A 5,649-nucleotide genomic window follows, 5' to 3' on the forward strand; every position below is an offset into this window, starting at 1 on the left:
TACCCTCGTAGACCGAAAGCGGAAGTGTTATATCAACGCGGTTAATGTAGTCATACGTCTTCACGATCCGACCGATCCAAGCACCGTTACTCGGGCACCTCCGAGTTCTTGGCACACGTTCAGCTCGATGACGATCCCCGGGCTCTGATCCAGCAAAGCGTCGGGGAGGAGTTCCGTCAGCACGACGGCGTGGTGACGATCTTGATGTTCTACTGTCGCAGGGCTTCGCCTAAGCACCGCTACAATATGACCGAGGTGGAATATGGTGGAGGGGGCACCGCACACGGCTAAGGAACGATCACGAAGATCAACTTGTGTGTCTCGAGGTGCCCCCCTGCCCCCGTATATAAAGGAGCAAGGGGGGGTGCGGCCGGCCAGGAGGAGGGCGCGCCAGGAGGAGTCCTACTCCCACCAGGAGTAGGATTCCCCCCCCCCTTTCCTAGTTGGAATAGGATTCGGGAGGGGGAAAGAGGAGAGAGAGAAGGAAGGGGGGCGTCGCCCCCCTCTCCTTGTCCTATTCGGATTAGGGGGGAGGGGCGCGCGGCCCAGCCCTGGCCACCTCTCGTCTCTTCCACTAAAGCCCACTAAGGCCCATATACCTCCCGGGGGGTTCCGGTAACCTCCCGGTACTCCGGTAAAATCCTGATTTCACCCGGAACACTTCCGATATCCAAATATAGACTTCCAATATATCAATCTTTATGTCTCGACCATTTCGAGGCTCCTCGTCATGTCCGTGATCACATCCGGGACTCCGAACAAACTTCGGTACATCAAAATGCATAAACTCATAATGAAACTGTCATCGTAACGTTAAGCGTGCGGACCCTACGGTTCGAGAACAATGTAGACATGACCGAGACACATCTCCGGTCAATAACCAATAGAGGAACCTGGATGCTCATATTGGCTCCTACATATTCTACGAAGATCTTTATCGGTCAGACCGCATAACAACATACGTTGTTCCCTTTGTCATCGGTATGTTACTTGCCCGAGATTCGATCGTCGGTATCTCAATACCTAGTTCAATCTCGTTACCGGCAAGTCTCTTTACTCATTCCGTAATACATCATCTCGCAACTAACTCATTAGTTACAATGCTTGCAAGGCTTATATGATGTGCATTACCGAGAGGGCCCAGAGATACCTCTCCGACAATCGGAGTGACAAATCCTAATCTCGAAATACGCCAACCCAACATGTACCTTTGGAGACACCTGTAGAGCTCCTTTATAATCACCCAGTTACGTTGTGAAATTTGGTAGCACACAAAGTGTTCCTCCGGCAAACGGGAGTTACATAATCTCATAGTCATAGGAACATGTATAAGTCATGAAGAAAGCAATAGCAACATACTAAACGATCGGGTGCTAAGCTAATGGAATGGGTCATGTCAATCAGATCATTCATCTAATGATGTGATCCCGTTAATCAAATAACAACTCTTTGTCCATGGTTAGGAAACTTAACCATCTTTGATTAACGAGCTAGTCAAGTAGAGGCATACTAGTGACACTCTGTTTGTCTATGTATTCACACATGTATTATGTTTCCGGTTAATACAATTCTAGCATGAATAATAAACATTTATCATGAAATAAGGAAATAAATAATAACTTTATTATTGCCTCTAGGGCATATTTCCTTCAGAAACAGCAGCAGTTTGTTGCACAGAAGATCCGGGGTCTGCAGCAGAAGGATCCACAGCAGCATCCCCCGGTGATCCCGAGGCAGATACCCCGTGATCTGACGAGGAGGCAGGATTTTCTGCGGCCTCAGCGTGTGGTGAAGAGGCGCCTACCACCACAGAAGATTCGGCCGCAGCAGGAGACCCGCTCCCACCAGGAGTGTCATCATGGGAATCCATCCGGGATCCAGTGCCGGTCAGGTGGTCCACCTGGACTAGATCCCGGATGGAATTAAAGCGTCTCTTGATGTGCTTGGTTCTCTTGTGAAATCTGGATTCCTTTGCCAAGGCAATTGCACCAGTATTGTCACAAAAGATTTTCATTGGACCCGATGCACTAGGTATGACACCTAGATCGGATATGAACTCCTTCATCCAGACTCCTTCGTTTGCTGCTTCCGAAGCAGCTATGTACTCCGCTTCACATGTAGATCCCGCCACAACGCTTTGTTTAGAACTGCACCAACTGACAGCTCCACCGTTTAAAGTAAACACGTATCCGGTTTGCGATTTAGAATCATCCGGATCAGTGTCAAAGCTTGCATCAACGTAACCATTTACGATGAGCTCTTTGTCACCTCCATACACGAGAAACATATCCTTAGTCCTTTTCAGGTATTTCAGGATGTTCTTGACCGCTGTCCAGTGATCCACTCCTAGATTACTTTGGTACCTCCCTGCTAGACTTATAGCAAGACACACATCAGGTCTGGTACACAGCATTGCATACATGATAGAGCCTATGGCTGAAGCATAGGGAACATCTTTCATTTTCTCTCTATCTTCTGCAGTGGTCGTGTTGGAAATATGCCCTAGAGGCAATAATAAATTAGTTATTATGTTTCCTTGTTCATGATAATCGTTTATTATCCATGCTAGAATTGTATTGATAGAAAACTCAGATACATGTGTGGATACATAGACAACACCATGTCCCTAGTAAGCCTCTAGTTGACTAGCTCGTTGATCAATAGATGGTTACGGTTTCCTAACCATGGACATTGGATGTCATTGATAATGGGATCACATCATTAGGAGAATGATGTGATGGACAAGACCCAATCCTAAGCCTAGCACAAGATCATGTAGTTCCTATGCTAAAGCTTTTCTAATGTCAAGTATCATTTCCTTAGACCATGAGATTGTGCAACTCCCGGATACCGTAGGAGTGCTTTGGGTGTGCCAAACGTCACAACGTAACTGGGTGGCTATAAAGGTACACTACAGGTATCTCCGAAAGTCTCTATTGGGTTGGCGCGAATCGAGACTGGGATTTGTCACTCCGTGTAAACGGAGAGGTATATCTGGGCCCACTCGGTAGGACATCATCATAATGTGCACAATGTGATCAAGGAGTTGATCACGGGATGATGTGTTACGAAACGAGTAAAGAGACTTGCCGGTAACAAGATTGAACAAGGTATCGGGATACCGACGATCGAATCTCGGGCAAGTATCGTACCGCTAGACAAAGGGAATTGTATACGGGATTGATTAAGTCCTTGACATCGTGGTTCATCCGATGAGATCATCGTGGAACATGTGGTAGCCAACATGGGTATCCAGATCCCGCTGTTGGTTATTGACCGGAGAGTCATCTCGGTCATGTCTGCATGTCTCCCGAACCCGTAGGGTCTACACACTTAAGGTTCGGTGACGCTAGGGTTATAGAGATATTATTATGCGGTAACCTGAAAGTTGTTCGGAGTCCCGGATGAGATCCCGGACGTCACGAGGAGTTCTGGAATGGTCCGGAGGTAAAGAATTATATATAGGAAGTGCCATTTCGGCCATCGGGACAAGTTTCGGGGTCACTGGTATTGTACCGGGACCACCGGAAGGGTCCCGGGGGTCCACCGGGTGGGGCCACCTGCCCCGGGGGGCACATGGGCTGTAGGGGGTGCGCCTTGGCCTATATGGGCCAAGGGCACCAGCCCCAAGAGGCCCATGCACCAAGAGATAAGGAAAGGAAGAGTCCTAAAGGGGGAAGGCACCTCCTAGGTGCCTTGGGGAGGATGGACTCCTCCCTGGCCGCACCCTTCCTTGGAGGAAGGGCCAAGGCTGCACCCCTCCCTCTCCCTTGGCCCTATATATAGTGGGGGGAAGGGAGGGCAACCATACCTAAGCCCTGGCGCCTCCCTCTCCCTCCCATGACACATCTCCCTCCTCCCGCAGCGCTTGGCGAAGCCCTGTTGGAATCCCGCTACTTCCACCACCACGCTGCCGTGCTGCTGAATCTCCATCAACCTCTCCTCCCCCTTGCTGGATCAAGAAGGAGGAGACGTCGCTGCTCCGTACGTGTGTTGAACGCGGAGGTGCCGTCCGTTCGGCGCTAGGATCATCGGTGATTTGGATCACGACGAGTACGACTCCATCAACCCCGTTCTCTTGAACGCTTCCGCGCGCGATCTACAAGGGTATGTAGATCCACTCCTCCCTCGTTGCTAGATGACTCCATAGATAGATCTTGGTGACACGTAGGAAAATTTTGAATTTATGCTACGTTCCCCAACAGTGGCATCATGAGCTAGGTCTATGCGTAGTTTCTATGCACGAGTAGAACACAAAGTAGTTGTGGGCGTTGATTTTGTTCAATATGCTTACCGTTACTAGTCCAATCTTGATTCAGTGGCATTGTGGGATGAAGCGGCCCGGACCGACCTTACACGTACTCTTACGTGAGACCGGTTCCACCGACAAATATGCACTAGTTGCATAAGGTGGCTGGCGGGTGTCTGTCTCTCCCACTTTAGTCGGATCGGATTCGATGAAAAGGGTCCTTATGAAGGGTAAATAGCAATTGGCATATCACGTTGTGGTTCTTGCGTAGGTAAGAAACGTTCTTGCTAGAAACCCATAGCAGCCACGTAAAACATGCAAACAACAATTAGAGGACGTCTAACTTGTTTTTGCGGGGTATGCTATGTGATGTGATATGGACAAGAAGAATGTGATGAATGATATATGTGATGTATGAGATTGATCATGTTCTTGTAATAGGAATCGCGGCTTGCATGTCGATGAGTATGACAACCGGCAGGAGCCATAGGAGTTGTCTTTATTTATTTATGACCTGCGTGTCAACATAAACGTCATGTAATTACTTTACTTTATTGCTAACCGTTAGCTGTAGTAGTAGAAGTAATAGTTGGCGAGGCAACTTCATGGAGACACGATGATGGAGATCATGATGATGGAGATCATGGTGTCATGCCGGTGACGATGATGATCATGGAGCCCCGAAGATGAAGATCAAAAGGAGCAATATGATATTGGCCATATCATGTCACTATTTGATTGCATGTGATGTTTATCATGTTTATACATATTATTTGCTTAGAACGACGGTAGTGAATAAGATGATCCCTCACTAAAATTTCAAGAAGGTGTTCCCCCTAACTGTGCACCGTTGCGAAAGTTCGTCGTTTCGAAGCACCACGTGATGATCGGGTGTGATATATTCTTACGTTCACATACAACGGGTGTAAGACAGATTTACACACGCGAAACACTTAGGTTGACTTGACGAGCCTAGCATGTACAGACATGGCCTCGGAACACAAGAGACCGAAAGGTCGAGCATGAGTCGTATAGAAGATACGATCAACATGAAGATGTTCACCGATGTTGACTAGTCCGTCTCACGTGATGATCGGACACGGCCTAGTTGACTCGGATCATGTAATCACTTAGATGACTAGAGGGATGTCTATCTGAGTGGGAGTTCATAAGATGAACTTAATTATCCTGAACATAGTCAAAAGGTTTTCGCAAATTATGTCGTAGCTCGCGCTTCAGTTCTACTATTTAGATATGTTCCTAGAGAAAATTTAGTTGAAAGTTGATAGTAGTAATTATGCGGACTAGGTCCATAAACTGAGGTTTGTCCTCATTGCTTCATAGAAGGCTTATGTCCTTAATGCACCGCTCAGTGTGCTGAACCTCGAACGTTGTCTATG

The sequence above is a fragment of the Triticum urartu genome, chromosome 1A, assembly GCF_056163025.1.
Source record: "Triticum urartu cultivar PI428250 chromosome 1A, HENAU_Tu73, whole genome shotgun sequence".
NCBI lineage: Eukaryota > Viridiplantae > Streptophyta > Magnoliopsida > Poales > Poaceae > Triticum > Triticum urartu.